The 18344-nt window shown below is 44.0% G+C and overlaps 1 protein-coding gene across 1 annotated transcript in view; it reads right to left on the bottom strand.

Annotated features, from left to right (window-relative positions):
• The window catches only part of alk (ALK receptor tyrosine kinase), a gene marked incomplete at both ends in the record, with an annotated part of 854498 nt that overhangs the window by 567706 nt on the left and 268448 nt on the right, over positions 1–18344 (bottom strand). The gene's annotated exons all lie outside the window — the stretch shown is intronic.

The following is an 18344-nucleotide window of genomic DNA, read 5'->3' as shown; positions in this document are numbered from 1 at the left end:
TACCTTTAAAGTTAAAATCTGACGTAACAGAAACTACTATTCTCTCATGTTTTCCGTGTGACACATACTGTTTCTTAATTCTTAGTGGTAAAGATTTACATATTTATGTACCGTAATATGACATAAATGTATATGGTTCTATAAAGTAACAATGTAATTGTAATGTTCAGGGGTGCCTTGGATGAAAACGGTATTTACAGGGGTGACCTGAGACAAAAAAAAAGTTTGAGAACCTCTCCCGTAGACCAGTGGTTCCCAACCAGTGTCAGTGTGCCTAAGACAAGTTCAGGTGCACCTTGGGATTTTGTGACCACCACACAATAGTACTCAATAGACACAAACACAATAGAACAAAAGCAGTTGTTCTTTTTGTTTTTACTGTATCATCAGCAGATCCCCAGGCAGTATTATGCAAATGTGCATGCGGTGGTGTCCCTATTTTACACATGTAGGTGAAAATGTTATTAATTCCATCCATCCATCCATCTTCAAGCGCTTATCCGGGACCGGGTCGCGGGGGCAACACTTTCAACAGAGAGCTCCAGACTTCCCTTTCCCGAGCGACATTAGCCCCTTCCTCCTGGGGGATCCCGACGCGTTCCAAGGCCAGTGTGGACATGATAAAACCCCCATCTGGTCCGTGATCTGCCAGGGGGTCTCCTGGCAGATGGGACACGAATGTCATTCATTCATGCATTCATTCTTTCTTCTTTTCCACACATACAAAAGCAAAAAATAGTATATAAGCAGCACACATTGTGCCAAAGACGCAACGCGTTGCAGAGTGAGCAGTGTAGACCGCGTCCATTTTCGCTTTGAATACAGGGGGGGTGCCGCGAGGCGCTGACTTGCCCGTCATCGGTGCGCCTTCGGGGCACAAGAGAGAGTGTGAGAAGCAGCAGCTGCTGCAGGAGATACAGCAGCCAGCCCCAGACAGCTGGAAGATAACAACATGCACCAGCCTGGGCCATCAGCCCATTCCAACTAATTAAAAGGCAAAACGTGGATGTCACCCTTTAGCCGCATGGTATTTTCATACCCCCATGGCCTCCTTCACATATAGTCACAGTCCTCCTTCTACGCCCCCCTCCCCCACCCTTCCTATTAATTAAAGATTTGCCTTGGGATACATACATTACCGCCTTAATAAATTGATTACCTGTCCGGCTCAGTGATGGGTCATTAAACGCTCGTCAAAGTCTGACGGCAGCACATCAGGAGGAGGGCCCAGGCTAGAGTGCTGGAATTGGCTCCTCTTGCTTCTCTCCGCCAGGCAACAAAAGAAACGCATTGATTTCCATCAGGGCGAAACCCTGACGTCCGCGCCGCGCCGAGCTGAGCACTCTCCGGCTTTCATTAAGAGCTTCACACAATGCAGCGCACGCAGTAATTCCACCTTGCCGCCGTACGTGGTGCACGCTGGCTTGCATGCATGCATGCACACATCCACGTGCATGCACGCACACGAACGCAAGTACACGCACACACGCACACAATCCTGAAAAGTAACCGTTTTGGTTGAGGTTTCCACCCAACAGAGACGATTTACTTATCTGTATTACAGTCAGATATTGTACTTTTGACCCATTTCTAGGAATGGACCTCCGGTACCCCATCGTATACATTATAATTGAACCAATTAAAGTTAAAAACTAGTGAAAATAGCCAATCTTGAAGACAAATTTGACTGTCAGTTGACAATTAGAAATTGTCGAGTCGTAGACCTGGAATATCTGTACATTGACTACAGTCATCAAGGACGACGATGATACACAAAAGAAGAAGAGGTCAGTACGTACTCTCACACACACACACACACTCTTGCACTCTCTCTCTCTCTCTTCACCTGATTCTCACTGGAGATCTCCGCTCACGTAGGCATGGCATTTTGCACTCTGTACTCCTGCGGAGCAGTCTTTAAGCAGCGCTATCGTGACGATTAATAATAGGTCACTCTTTACCCGATGATTGATGACGTGCCACCGCTGCACATGTAGCTAATATCTCACCTACAAATGAACACTGATTTCCAATCATTCTCGAGGCCGACATCTTGTTACAAAGGACAAGTATACATGTATGCTGCATGTGTCTGAGGCAGAAGCGGCGATTACGGTGGGCAGTGTGGGCAAGTGCCCAGAGGCGCCAAGCCACCGGGGGCGCCGAAGGCGCCCCCGTGCGGTGTGCTGAGCGCCTCACAGTAAAATACATTTCTACTAATTACCCATCAACCCATGTGTCGGCAGTGTGTCATAAGGACCGATTGAAAATGACACGGCAGTTCATTAATATCACCGCAAATCCCTCTCTCTCTCTCTTTCTCAATGTCTCTCTCTCTCTCTCTCTCTCTCTCTCCCTCATCACTCTCACATGCACGTTAGTTTGGTTGCACAAAAACACACGGGTTAAGCTACACTTTTTCCTGTTAATAATAACCTATGTGAAATAAGCTGCATTGGGAGATACGCGGCAGACACTTTATTGTGAAGGTAAGACAGGAAATGATAGTTGTTGCTGGGTTGGCCCTAGTTGTCGGTTTGTTATGATGTCGCTAAAGTCTGTGAGCTGCATTGGTTTGGAATACCCCGCGCAGTTTAAGTTATACATGAATGGACAGTCAAAATAAGTTGTATTATCAGAACTGTTTAGCCTACATTAATTTGCGAACGGGGCGCTGGGGGGAGAGAGAAGACAGCAGTCCATTTCAGCGTCATCTTGCAACGTGCACCCACGGGAATCATGGAAGACACGCAGGACAACTAACAACCCATATAAAACAAACTTTATACACTCGATTGACGTTCTTTATGAGGAGATGTTATGGAAACTGTACGAGATCACCACCAAAGCCTTTACAACCTTCCCAAAGTTGCATAGAGATGCATGGACATCGTGACCACTCGACCATAGCAGTGAGTAGTCTATAATTATCGGACTTTCTTTATCCTCCCCATTTAGACACTTACTGTAGCTGTGAAGTATAAAGTGATGGTTATTTCATTTTGAAGTAAATGTGTTATTTCATTTTCAAACAGTATAGTCTCTCTGTGTTGTTATTTAACCTTTCAGAAGCCCATTTGGGGTATGTACAGACGGGGGGGGGGCCGGGGGGGGGGGGGGGGGGGGTGGACGGACATGGGGGGGGGGGGGGGGGGCGCATCATAGGTACACTGCCCAGAGCGTCAGAGCCTGTTCCCCCGGGCCTGGTCTGAGGTACGGTGCAGTTGTGTTAACCCATTTAGGCCTAGGATTATTGACCGCTTTAACAATTGAAAAATAGCAGATATACAAGCTCACAGCGCGGCACCGAGTGCCGCGCTGCGAGCTTGTAGATCTGCTATTTTTGAAAAATCAAGATTTGTTTTTGCAAGTCTTTGAATATATCTATTTAAAAGCGAACATTTGTAACTCAAATATTTGCTTCTGGGGGTCCCTGGAACAACATATTTTGAGATGGGGGTCTGCGGCCAAATACCTGCAATTTTGGGGGTCCTTGACAAGAAACGGTTTGAGAACCACTGATTTAGAGGAAGGATTTAGAAGTCGGGTCAAAGATCGGGTCAACGATATTCAAAGATTTGCACACATTTTCACGTTTTTTCAAAAATAGCAGATCTACAAGCTCGCAGCGTGGCACTCGGTGCCGCGCTGTGAGGTTGTATATCTGCTATTTTTCAATGGTTAAGGCATATAATAGTGGTTAAAGTGGTTAAAATCTAACGCGACTCGGGCGCGTTCCAGGTATTTGAGTGTAACATAAATAGTTTCAAAATGTAGTGAAAAAGACTAAAATGAAAGCAAACGGTGTGGCTCACAGTGGTTCACAGTGTGTCATCTATGATGACAGTCGTCTATGACGGATCTTTGACTCCAGATTTGGGCAAGGACCAGAGTCCGCATTGTAATATTAAAGTAAAATATTTCAAAAAGCATAAAACATAGACACTGTAGTGCAGGTACTTCTTTGGACAGCTGGCAGTGTGCACACAGGATATGGCACTGACTTGCTACTCCTGAGGACATCAGCATTTATTTATTTATTGATGCCCTTTTCAACCCAGCCCTAAAACTCCAAATAGATGATCTGCAAGCTCTCAATGCGTTGTGAGCTTGTAGATCGGCTATTTTCTGTGCAGCACATCGGCGCACAAGTCAGACCGAAACCGACACACACACACACACACACACACACACACACACACACACACACACACACACACACACACAGTGGTTGGTGTTTCAAGGCCAGCTTAGAGTCAAGGGTAAAGCTCATACTTCAAAGCAAATCACTGCACTTGTCTTTTACAACTTGTGCTATTTTCTGCATCCAGCTTATATTGTAAACAAGAAGGGATTTCCGTTCCTTTTCTTCTGATAGATTAGAGGATAATATAGCATTAACTCAGAGGGCTGCCATGGAGAGTTGGGCCTCCAAGGATAATAATGCAAACCTCTTCACTGTACAATGAGGTTTTCTCAGCAAACTGCTTCTCGCTATGATGGACAGCAGCTGTCATTTAGGCCAGTGGTTCTCCAAACGTCTTCATTTCAGGGATGCCCAGTTTCATATTCATAGTATCAAATGGCATCCTGCGAGTGCCATGACGCAAGTGCAGGGCTGACACCAAATTTGAGAATATCTGAGAATTCACCAAAATCACTTCAGTTTATCCAGATAGACCCTATAAATGGACCAGAGTTTCACTGACCTTGATAATATGTGAACTACAGACACACACTCTGACAGACCGAAAGACAGACAGACCGATTTATAGTTCGATAGGGCTTATTTGGTTAAGACACTCTCAAATGTTTTAATTTCAAAGACTTTCTCCACTTTCAAGAGAGTCTACAAATGGAACCAAACAGACCTCAACGAACCCTGCCTGGACCCCAATATGAGACCCCACTGGGTTTAACAACAACCGTAAATATATCTGACACTTCCTTATAAGCAAGTTTTCTAAATCAATAGATCATGAATCAAATTCGGATTTTGGAATTGGAAGTTGTTCAAATGAGTGAAACAGAATGGTATGAAGTTGGGTGCCATCTGGCCTAGCGGTCCAGGTGCATACTACATACTGTAGGCTCTGATGCCGGACAGCGTGTCGAGTCCCGTTCCCGGCGGCAACCTTTTGCTGCGTGTCACTCCCCATCTCTCTCCCCATTTCCTCTCCTCTCCCCATAAAAGCCCAAAGACGAATATTTAAAAAAAAGAAAAAAACGGTATGAAGTTAAATACATTAAAATGGATGAACCCTGTTGTCAACCACACACTGATTGTTTGCTTGGGCGGCTGAACGCGGTGAACCGTGCGACGAATGAACTGTTCGCCTAAGTAATGAGACGCGTTGAGGACAAATTCACATCACATATTCCATGTGATGAAATATTCAGCAGTCGTTTGCTCCGTGGTGACAGGCCCCTTTGGGGGCTTCCCCTCGCAATCTGTGTTCTTGGTGTGACATGTGTACAGTACACACAGGCTTCCGGGGAAAGAAATAATAATCAAACCCAAATGCCATTTTGCTCCCGAGGAAGAACCCTCCTTTATACAGGTTCCAGAGAAAAACGACTTTAAATTGTATAGTTTCCGTCTCTTGTGGAGTAGCGTGCATCACTCCGTGTCGTGTTTACTCCCGGGACTTTGCTTGGGCTTTATTTCTAACAGCTATAGTGGTTTTTAAACGTTTTGTCACTTCAATACGCACACCAAACGGCAAGTCAAAGTTTTCGATCCAATCCAATCCACTTCACTTCATTTATAGCACATTTTACAACACACAAGAGATCTAATAAATAAATAAATAATGAATACACTACTTAAGCTACAGTAAAAACAACAGCAAAAGAAACACAGTAAAGTAAGACATTAAATGAACAAACAACAAGAAAAAGAGACCACTATAGAATACAAAAGGCTTGCAGCGTCAGCAGCCAGTGAATCAAAGCAGAGGCCACAGAACTCTCAATGGGGATCAAAAGTCATAGTATAAAAGTGAGTCTCGAGGCAAGATTTAAATGTCTCAGCGATGGTGGGGGCCAGTTTGATACTAGCGACTTTAAGCAAATGACGGCTACGGCAGATGGCAACGGCAACCAGAAATGATCCGCGCTCGATAGATCAACCTGCCGCCGCCGCAACCGTCTGTACTACGCCAGAAGGTCCCTTTCCACGTTGCGCCTAAAACGTCTGCTGTATAGACGTGTCGCCATGGAAACCAAAGCATTCAGTAAAAGGGGTGGGACCCCGTCGCCGACGGCTGTTTGCTTAACGATTTTGACTGCTACGGCGATAACGTCATAGCAGCCGTACTCCGCCCGGCGTTGCTGTCCTGAAAATCATCAAGCTTAAACTGCCTATTGATATGGGAGGGAAGCTCATTCCATACTCTGGGGGCTAGAGCTACTACTGAAAAAGGCTCGGCCACCTCTGGTCTTTAAATGTGTCTTTGGAACGACAAGTTTCAGGCTGGTTGGTGGAACCCAACGACCTTGGAGGAGTATCAGACATGTAAAGGTTCAGAGAGACGCTGAGGCGTCAGCGATTTCAAAACAAACAATCTCAAAATCTATTCTGAAGCGAACAGGGAGCCAGTGAAGAGTAGCCAGAATCGGTGTGTTATGGTGCTAACATGCTATGCAGTTTACCATTTAAAGGATGCAGGCCTCTATTTATATCCATGCAAAAATAAAGTCTGTAAACGTGTATTTGATTAATTTAAAAACAAAATAAGAGTACAATATATATTTTTGAGATAATTGTCTCTGTATTTGGTAATGAGTGTGCATAAAGTACTGATATTGTTAATAGAAAACATAATTCATGACTTTTTGTAAAGTAGTGGTGGTAGTAGTAGGCTTAAGTGGTTAACATAATGTTTTGTAATCTAAATCTTCAAAGTAACTAAAGTTGTCAAATAATTGTAGTGGAGTAAAACATACAATATATTTACCTCTAGTGATGTAAGTGATGTAGAAGTGGAGAAATAAGAAGAAATAAGTTAAGTAAAAGTACCTCGAAATTGTATTTATAGTACAGTACTTGACTAAATGCAGCCTATCCATCACTGACAGTGGAACACAGCAGCAAATCACAGGTGGCAAAACACAGTAAAACACAACAAGCAACATAACAATGTGCATGACAAGGTTGTCCTTCAGGAAAGGGACAATTTGACACCCTCATTGTGCGACGCAGCTTCTTTCATCCTTATAGTCACGATGACACCGGCAAAGATAATAATATGGAAGATAATGATCCCAACGATGATGTTGACGATGATGATGATGATTATGATTATGATTATGAACAGTGATATGAGTCCTGCAGTGTGATTGTATTGCACCATTTAATGGCTTGGGGTTGACATGGATGACAAAGGAATGGATCTCATCTAAACAAAAAAAAGGTGCTGAGCTGTGAGTTAGGCTGACTGTACATTGAAATAATGTGCACATCATTACTTGTTCTATTTCAGGGAGGGAGAGAGGTGTGATCTTCTGGTGATGCGTGCGCTCTCGTCAGGGGCCGTTGGCAGCATGCACCAACGCACCGTAACTATAATGACAACCAGGGTCGTCACAAGGGGTAGGAAAGTGGGACTGAGTTACTAGGGCCCAAGGTGTTGGAGGGGCCTTAATTATTTTATACTTTAGCTATTGAAAATTAGCAGATATACAAGCTCACAGCGCGGCACCGAGTGCCGCGCTGCGAGCTTGTGGATCTGCTATTTTTGAAAAGCTGTGAAAATGTGTGCAAATCTTTGAATATGCAGTATGTATTTATTTTTTAAGCGAACATTTGTAACTCAAATTTTGGGGGGGTCCCTGGAACTAAATATTTTGAGATGGGGGTCCGTGGCCAAATACATACCATTTTGGGGGTCCTGCACATGAAAAGGTTTGAGCTCCATGCTGACATCGTTATTCAAAAAAACCTTAGAAGGATTTGAAGATTTTCATGATTTTTCAAAAATAGCAGATCTACAAGCTCGCAGCGCTGTGAGCTTGTATATCTGCTATTTTTCAATAGTTAAAGCACAGGGGCCCCGCAGTGAATCCTTGTACCCAGGGCCCAGAATCAACTGTTAGAACTGTACTGTATCGTTCACCATTGCCTTCGTTATAGATGTGGTGCAGACTCTGCCATCCAAACCACTTAAACCCCAGCATCCATAATGTGGGGGAAGCTTTTTCAGAAAATAGCAGATCGTCAGTACAGTGTCAGCGTGTTGTGTTTCCCAACAATAACAACAAGACTTAGAGCCCTCACTTCAGCCCTGAGGGATTCCGGTCAACCATATAGGGCAGGTTTCCCCGATTAGTTTTCCCCAAGGGCCAAATCATGTCTAAGGTACCAAGCCGAGGGCCACAACATTGCAGGCGGCGACGGTGGCGTTCCCGCTACTCCAGCGACAGTTCAGATGTGGTCGTTGTCGGGTGAAAATCTTGTATGTCCAAAACCGTTCGTTTTGCATTTATCATTTAAAAAATGATTTAAACTAGTGAAAACAGCCGATCTACAAGCACACAACGCCTCGCACCGCGAGGCGTTGTGTGCTTGTAGATCTGCTGTTTTCACTACTTTTGTGAGAATTTGGAGATACAAGGTTTCCACCAGACAACGACGATATTATTACTGGGGTTGGTGGGGGCCAGACATTAGCCCCCCGCGGGCCAGTCAGTGGTTCTCAACCAGTGGTCCGGGGACCACCAGCGGTCCTTGAGGGTGTTCCAGGTGGTCCCCAGCTACAGTAAATGATGGCCAGTTGGTAACCTAAAGACCTTATAGATCTTTAACTCTTGAGAGTGTAAAATGAAACCAATTGGATATTCTAAAACACACTGTGAGCCAACATGATTAATTTGCTAACATGATTTAGCATAACACCTCATTTGTACATGTACTCTCTGAGACACCTTCACAAGAGTTACACACCTGTAAGCGGTCCATATCTGGAACCCCTTTAAGGAACCCTGAGGGTCCCTAGACCACACTTTGAGACCACTGCTCTACCAGACAAAATGTGCTTAAAACAAGGTCTTATTCATTAAAATACGTCCGTTCTTGCTGCTTTTTTTCCGACATCTTGGCTGCCGTTGGTATGCTACGTGCGTGCACATGGCACAAGCATATAGGAAGGAAGTTATATATAATTCCACAGGCATACGGGACACACTAACAAACACCATCCATCAGTCGCAGCGGTGGCAGCGTATGAAAGTGGTAACATGATTTAGCGTACACCTCCCCCCCCATAATCAGCAGAGTTAATGTAATGCGTTGCAGGCTTTTAACCCATTTAGGCCTAGGATTATTGACTGCTTTAACCATTGAAAAATAGCAGATATACAAGCTCACAGCGCGGCACCGAGTGCCGCGCTGCGAGCTTGTAGATCTGCTATTTTTGAAAAATCATGATTTTTCTTTGCAAGTCTTTGAATATATCTATTTAAAAGCGAACATTTGTAAATCAAATATTTGCTTCTGGGGGGTCCCTGGAACAACATATTTTGAGATGGGGGGTCCCGCGTCCAAATACTTGTAATTTTGGGGGTCCTTGACATGAAAAGTTTGAGAACGACATGATTTAGAAGAAGGATTTAGAAGTCGGGTCAAAGATCGGGTCAAAGATATTCATAGACTTGCACACATCTTCACGATTTTTCAAAATAGCAGATCTACAAGCTTGTATATCTGCTATTTTTCTAAGGTTAAAGCATACAATAATGGTTAAAGTGGTTAAAATCTAACGCGACTCGGGCGCGTTCCCGGTATTTGAGAGTTAAAAAGCGAAGCGGCACTCCATAAATCCGGCCCCCGTCTTCCCTGACCCGCCCGCGTCTGCCCCTTTCCCCGTTTTTCTTCCCCCATTTCTGCCTTCACGCAGCTCGCATACATATCCATTGTCGGGCAGAAACCTTGTACTGTATCTCCATATTTCAACTTTTATATTTATTTTATTACATTTTTTCTCCCCATGAGATGGGAAAGGGCATTCCCCTCTGCGTCATCATACCAGTGTCAAACAAAAGCGACAAACAAAGCTCACAATGTGTTGGGGCGCTTTGTGAGCTTGTAGATCTGCAATTTGTCGCAGATCCATTAGGCCATTAACAAGAGCTTGGGACTAAATAATAATTACATTGGATCCAGGTCCCCCCCCCCCCCCCCCCCCCCCCCCCCCCTCTTTCCTGAATAGTAACCGTTTTGGACACAAGCACTCTTGGGACATCACTCACCTGCCTCTCTTCACACACTCTCTCAAATCTCGCATACCATAGGCTATGTCATATCTCTTCTACTCCCCTCCCTCCCTCCCTCCCCCAGTCTTAGCTCCAGTACAGAAGTGCAGTCACTACCATGCCAGTAAATCATCTCTGCTGCATCTCAACGCTTTGCCCACTGAGTGGCCGTCCTCACCGTCTGTTTATCCCTCCTCTCACACTCTCTGTGATCTTCGCTTCATTGTGTTGATGTCAGTTTGCAGTACAGTAAGCGACCAGCATTGTGCATTGCGTACAATACGACGTCTTGAATACACAGAGCAACCAATATTTGCGAAGATAAACCTTCAGAAGGATGCGTATCCTCGCTGACGGGCAGAAAGCGTGTGTCTCCATTAAATCAGATCAAATCAAACTTTATTTATTACAGCCGAGCTGAACCAAAGTGCTGCACATGGTTAAAACAAAAGCAATTCAAAGAGTCAAAGCGAATGAAAAAACAACAGAACAATTCATGGAACAAAAACTATTCAAAGCATCAAAACAAAAGAAAAACATCAACAGACAATATGCATGAACACCTAGTAAAATGTGCAAAGTTAAAAACAAATTAAGTAAATGCAAGTGCAATTGAATGCTATCAAAGGCCATATTACATCTTTCTTTTTCATAATTTGATGTCCTACTTTATACTTCGTCATATGACAGTGTCACGTGAAAGTTTCCAGTGTACAAGCTCACAACGTGATGTGACACCGCCGAGATGTCTGTCTGTGAGTTTTTATTATTATTTAACCAATGAAAAGTATTAAAAAGAGCTACACTTGACTAAAGTTTACACAAACTACAGTATGTTGGACCCACTGGAACACATGATATTTTCTTCCATCTCCTAAAAAAAACTAACAGTTTTGGCCGTGTACTCAAGGCTTCCACCCGACAAAGATGATAATACCGAGACTAAAACTAAGACTATGTGCTGTATCCACAGGGCTGAAATCGCCCCGTGGTTAATTACAATGTAAAACAGCCGTCCTGCAGTGAGTGAATGGACTGGAGTTCCCTCGAGGCCTGCGAGAGCTAGACTATAGTGTCTGGACGCTACCTGGCTGTGCCTGCAGGATGCCTCCACTTTGCATTAAATATTAATGCAGAGCAATCATTTCACATGGAAACAAGACAGCCCTGCACTTCCCCGCAGCTAGAGCAGTAGCAGAAACCTCTTATGTCCATGGTCTCTCCTTTTGTGAGGGACTCTGGTCAACCTTAAAGGAGTAGTTCACTCCCAAAATGTATTTTTTTCAATTGATTAGTCGTGCCATAGAGACTTGAGTTGAATAATATTTTTTTGTATTTGTTGCATTCCCAAGACGAAAATGTGATTATGGTAAATTTACCCCCATTGATTCCAGAAGGGGACCCAAATGCATGGCCCTGGATGGGGAAACCGTCAGGGTAAGTTTACTATAATCAATTTTTTGTCTTAGTAATGCGACAAAAACCAAAAAATATTATTGAACTCAAGTCTCCATGGCGTAACTAATCAATAGGAAGAAAAAGCCATTTTGAGGGTGAACTACTCCTTTAAGTCAGTGGTTCTCAACCAGTGGTCTTCGAGGGGGTTCCAGGTGGTCCCCAGCTAAATTATGGAGAGTTGGTATAACCAAACAGACCCTTATAGATCTTTAACTCTTGAGACTGTAAAGTGTTTAGTTTTTTCCCTGTAAATGATACTTACATCAGCATCACACAAAAGCATCAAAAGTAGCAGGTCTGCAAGTACAGTAGATCTGCCACTTTTGCTATTTTTGAATTTGAACGGTTTTGGACATGTGAGGTTTCCACCCGACGGAGAGGATAATATAGTGTCTGTGTTTATGTCCACGTTGTCTGTTACATTATTCCCCACTGAACCGAGGAGGGAGTGTGTGTGTGTGTGTGTGTGTGTGTGTGTGTGTGTGTGTGTGTGTGTGTGTGTGTGTGTGTGTGTGTGTGTGTGTGTGTGTAATATGGCGATGCCACTGACGCGTGTCAGGGGGAGCTGTCATCTCGGCACTGGAAGCATGCTTTATGAGCCCTGTTGAGTTGTAATATGTTATAGCTGCAGATCGGGGTGTCGAGCCCCCCGAAAATAGCCCATGTCCCGGCACGTGCACACATAGACATCGAAGGGGGCTTTAGCCCCTGCCCTTTTATCCGTCTGTAAAAAGTGCACTTTCCAGACCATGAATGCAGTTTTTACTAAGGTGAAATAAACGCAAATGCCCTCTTTCCATGCCATACCTGAAGGCGGCAATCAAGAGAATTGCCTTGTCCAACTTTTCCTGAACTTGAATATGCAGCATCTCATGTTGAAAGAATTCCATGAAATCCATGCCATACTCCACATCTCCAGTATTGGTGGTATCAAGTATCGAAAATAGCAGACCTCCAAGCTCACAACGTGACACGTTGTGAGCTTGGAGGTCTGCTATTTTCGATATTTTCACCAAAAGGCCCTTTTAGACATTTAATCCCCTGCCTCTCTAACATTCTCTGCACGTCCCTGCTCATGTAGGCTACTGTACAAGCCCCCCCCCCCCCCAACCAAACAATATGTCACGGTGCAAGGTGTTGCGCTGCTTAAAGAGCGATTTTGTGACTGAAAGGTTCCTGGTTATATTCCCCAGACCGGCAGTTAACCCTTTACTTTGACAGTACATTAACAACATAAGGACAATTCTACTGGTCCCTCCGCATCGCGCTGCACTTTTAAAAATGCCTTTACTAATATCACTGCTCCCAAAATTGTTGATGTCCTCAGAAGTATAGTAATACTAAAGTGTGCGTGTGTCTCACAGCCTGTGGGGAGTCTGTGTGTGTATTAGTGTTCGATCTCTATATGCACTCTCCCACGTATTGATTGGTGTATCCATGTCTCCCCCCCAATGAAAATGGAGCCTAATTGATGAGACGCTGAGGCCAGCGAAGAAGTACTCAGATGTTATACAGTAGCAATACCACAACAGTAGCAATAAGGGGTGGGCGATATGGAAAAATACAATATCACAATATTTTCCCAAGCTGTATCACAATACACGATATTATCACGATTCTTTTTCACGTTGGTTTTTATGGTTATTTTTCAAGTTACTTGACAAAAACTAGACTCTCTGGGTTCCTTTTGGGAGGTCTAAATTGAACTTTACAAGTATGTAACTCTGACAGTATACAAATGAAAACAAATGGACCCTTACGGGTCCATTTGGTTTCATTTGTATACTGTCAGAGTTAAGTGGAGACCTTGACATTTTCTTTTTCTATAATTTTTATCCCACGATTTTGCAACCCATTTTCACCCAGTGCCTTGACATTTTAACGTTTGAGAACTACTGATTTAGACCAAAATGCAGGTTTAAATTGAATTCTGCAACGATTCTCTGTATTAACGATTAAAAAGGATTTTTTACAAGGCTCCCTCAATTGTATCACAATAATATTCGATACCTCTGAAAAGGCATATCGTGGAGACATTCTATCGTCTCAACGATAATTATCACCATATCGCCCACAGACTAGTCCACACCACAACATGAGACTCTTTACAAGTAAAAGGCCTGTATTATAAGTGAAAGTTCAGACATATTACTTGAGTAAAAGTAGGAAAGTATTCGCACCAAAACGCACTTACAGCACCAAAAACATTTAAGATACAGTATACAGCGTGTTGCGTTGTGAGCTTGTAGATCTGCTGTTCTCTCCGACAGAGCATTTATGAGGCTTTACCGTCTCAAGTACCGTCTGCCAAATACAGACAATCCAATTATATCGACAGAGGACACCGCCAGGCCAAGCCTCGGCCCTGTACGCAAAATTTGGGAGGAATTAAAAATAAACCAAAGAAGATTAATCTTCCTCAGTATAATACTGAGGGAATTACTGGCTAAAATAATGGCTCTGGATTTGTCTTGGGCCCGCTATGAGAGCTATAGCCTGAAAGTTTGTTTTTTATTGGATTTAGAGAGGTTGGGTATTTTATGTGTTCTTTTCTTTTAGGAAATTGAATTAATGGCATAAATAATGTCAATGTGCCCTGAAGGGGAGGACTAAAGCTAAGAATAAACGTAGAGTTTGGTATTGGGACTAGGAGTCAAATGCACTGAGCTAAAGAGAATGACCTCTGTTTGACAAGAGCATAATGATGTTGTGCAGCAAATATACCATCAAGGAAACAGCGCCAGTGGTGGCAGAAATACTTTCAAACATATTTGGGGTCATTTAAACGCCTGCTGCAGCAGGGGCATCAATTGGGTATGGCAGGGGTATGCAGCTGCAATACCCTGGGTCCAGGGGGGAAAATAAAAGTTACTTTATAAATGTAAATCCATGAATGTCTCTTTGTCTATCTGTGCTGGTTATTATGTTGTTAAATTACAGTAAAATAACTACACATGCAAAATGTTACAAAATTGACACTTTAACAAGGTATTTAACAAGGTATTCTCCCCATAACAAGGCTTATGGTATGACAAGGTATTCTCCCCATTTTGACAAGATGGTATATTCCCAGGTTCCGTAGGTCAGCTGCACAGGTGCAATTCATTATTGTTAATTGTGGCACGTTTACTAACCAAGTTTAGCTGCACTTGAACAACCATTCCAGGCTGCGATATCCAGCCTAAGAAACCGTAGAAACGGGGGGAAAAATAGAATGTACTTAAATAAATGTATCATGCCTGTTGCTAAGGTATGGCAACATGACTGGTGTCTTGCACGAGTGCGAAGGCACTCGTGCAAGACACCAGTCATGTTGCCATACCTTAGCTTTTTCTGAACTGACGCCACTGTACTGCAGGCTTTTGCACAAATACACAAATCCCCATGTACGTATGGACATAAAAGGGACATAGACAGACAGATAGAGATTTCCATATGTGCATCGGCATATAGAGACACAGACAGATGGGTACAAGGGGCCTCTCACAACGGGGTATTGCATAATCGGAGGGGCATGCCTTCCCAAAGGGCAACGTAAGTTATGATTTTGTACAACTTGTTGGACAAGGTCTACAACAGGGTTCCAGAATAGGCGGCCCGCGGGCCATTTGCGGCCCGCGGGGGGCTACTGTCTGGCCCACACCAACCCCAGTAATAATGGTGGTATAAGAGCAGCAACAACACTAGAATATCGTTGTTGTCGGGTGGAAATCTCGTATCTCCAAATTTGTACGTTCTTTCGCAAATCATACAAGGCCGTCGCACAAAAGTAGTGAAAACAGCAGATCTACAAGCACACAACGCCTCGCACCGCGAGACGTTGTGTGCTTGTAGATCAGCTGTTTTCACTAGTTTAAATCATTTACAAAAAAACGAACAGTTTTGGACATACAAGATTTTCACCCGACAACGACAATGTCGCTGGAGTAGTGGGAACGCCACCGTCGCCCCCTGCAATGTTGTGGCCCTCGGCTTGGTACCCTAGACATAATTCGGCCCTTGGGGAAAACTAATTGGGGAACCCTGGTCTACAACAACATTTTGGACTACCTCCAAACAGACAAGGCCTTATGCACTCTACATCCCCCTTTGGGATGTATAGTGGGGAAGTAGGGGATCACGGGGGACCCTGTAGGCTAGGAAACTCCTGTGTAGGCCGGCCAGTGTTTCTCAACCTTTTTTCTGCATTGGCACACTTTTCATGTCACAAGAATCCATTGGCACACCAACATAATACGGGGGTGTAAATAAACCTTGTATCTCCAAGTTTCAAATTTGTACGGTTCTTCGCTAAGTAAAGCCCTGCTTCATCATACAAGGCTGTCGCACAACAGTAGTGTTTTCACTAGTTTAGTAGTTTCAAGGGGCACACTTGACCCTTCTCAGGGGCAAACCAAAGGTCCCCAGGCACAGTGGTTGAGAAACACTGGGCTACACTGCCGCTGAGTCGCTGTTGACGTGTTGCTCAATGCGCTGGTTGACGCCATCAAGCGTGCATCCGTGTGTGGGAGCGACGAGCACGACAGCCTGTCAGTACCTATACTGCATTGGAGCGCTGAAGAATGTTGAAGCCAGTAAAAAAAAGAAATAGGCTTTTGTAGCTCGTCATGCAGTGACGAGTGGGATGACCTTTCTGGTTCAGCCACGATTTACTGTATGACACACACTTTAATACCTTTATTTTTTGTTCTTTATACCCCCCCCACCTTTATTTTTTCTATTATAGGCTATGTTGTTTTGTTAGCCTGCTTGGCTGTCTGCTTTGTCCATGCACCTTATGCTTTAAAAAGCATACAACATTGAAAAGAAATGCAGCCAAAGTGTGGGGCAGCAGTTTGAACAGCTTCATGTCGCCGGCTTCCATCGGAAACGACTTGTCTGTCGCTTTGTCACTGCTAGTGTGAAGAAGCATGACAAAAAAAAAACTCTTTTAACCATAAAATAACCATTTCTCTTGTGAGGACCGGGGGAAGATTGTCCTCACAACGTCTATTTCTCAAACTCTAGTGCACTTGTGGGGGGCATTTGGCCCAAAAATACAAGCGTGCGCACACACACGCACACACACACACACACACACACACACATGCGCGCTGCCGCACACACAGACGATCTAATAATTTATAGGAAAACGGCAACACTCGCCGGCCTCTCCTTTTTCTGCACTGAACCTTCAATCAATCTCGGCGCCGTGCGGGGGGCAATCCCTCCGTCATTAATGTCACGGTGACCCCGGTCAAAGCAATCTATGCCCCCCCCACCACCGATCATCACCGGCAGCACAAATCACCTCCGTCGCAGACGGATCGGCAGACGGACGCGTGTGGCAGCCATCAACACTCGTACTGTCCCCGCACCACTCGAGTTAAATAGCGCTGGCTGTCAGACTGGAAACCTTGTATCTCCATGTCTATGTTTGTTTTTTATTTGTTTGCTTTTGTATGCCCTACTAGCCTACTTCATCATGCAAGGGCACACAAAACGTTAAAAAATAGCCGATCTGCAAGTTCACGAACTTGTAGGTCAGCTGTTTTTGAACAAAAAAAAAGTGAATTGGTTAAGTGTGTCTATGGATTTCATAAATATTGAACCAATGAAAAGTATTAACAAAGGTTGCGACTAAATAATAACTTCACTGGAGTGTGTGTGCGCGCACGTTGCCCGATTAATAGTTTAACTCCTGCATCTTAAATGTGCTGTATTTAGAAGTAGTCATATTTCCCATTTCCTTCAAAATGTACAGTTTTGGACATAAAGTACAAGGTTTCTACCAGACAGTGATGATATATTTATGCTGTCTATGTTCTGGTGTGAGTGAGGGCTTGACGTGCTTGTCAGCGGAGAGGTGATGTATTATGTGAGCTGTTTGGGCAACGGAGGGGTGAAGTCATAGCCGGAATATGTTACGTTTGACGGATGCTTTGACAGGACAAGCACAAGGTAAGGTCCGATGTCCAAAGTTTTCATGGGGTGAGTAATCGATAGGAAAAAAATGAACTGTCCATCCCACAACCTTAATTAGAATCGCCCCGTGTGTGTGTGTGTGTGTTTCCATCTGTAACTCCACGTTCAGCAGTTGTTCAATTGTCTAAAAAACATAATACAAAAATCAATAACGCATGTACCTTGCCCAACATCAACTTTATCACCTTCAGATGTGTCTCTACTTCTCATAATCCCCAAATGTTTAAAATATTTTCCAAAATTTTGGCCTGTAGGCGGCTTTGTCCTGTGATGCGAATTACATCACAAATGGGCGTCACCAAGCAGCACACTCCCAGTCCGGGGGCACTTCCAGAGAGAGCAAAATCACAGTCTGTCTGCTTCACACCAAGGGGGACTAACAGGCACACACACAAAGGGGCCAGGCCCCTGCAGGGGGCTGTAGGCTAGTTTATCTTAAATATTTGCTCTGATTGTCCCTGGGACAAAATATTGAGGAGGGGGTCCGCACCCAAATACATATAATTCTGAGGGTCCTTGGTTTGAGCACCACATAGCACCAAACATAATAGGTTTTTCAGAAGACTGTTTTAGAAAACATGAAGACATTTGTAGAATCTGACTCAGGTCTCAATGGGTTAAGGTTTAAGCTGCAGATTCCACAATAAACACGGTAAATGTGTGTTTGTTTC

This window comes from Nannobrachium achirus (assembly GCF_963921795.1).
Source record: "Nannobrachium achirus genome assembly, chromosome: 20".
In the NCBI taxonomy this organism is placed as follows: Eukaryota; Metazoa; Chordata; class Actinopteri; order Myctophiformes; family Myctophidae; genus Nannobrachium; species Nannobrachium achirus.
This window is presented reverse-complemented; position numbering and strand designations above follow the sequence as displayed.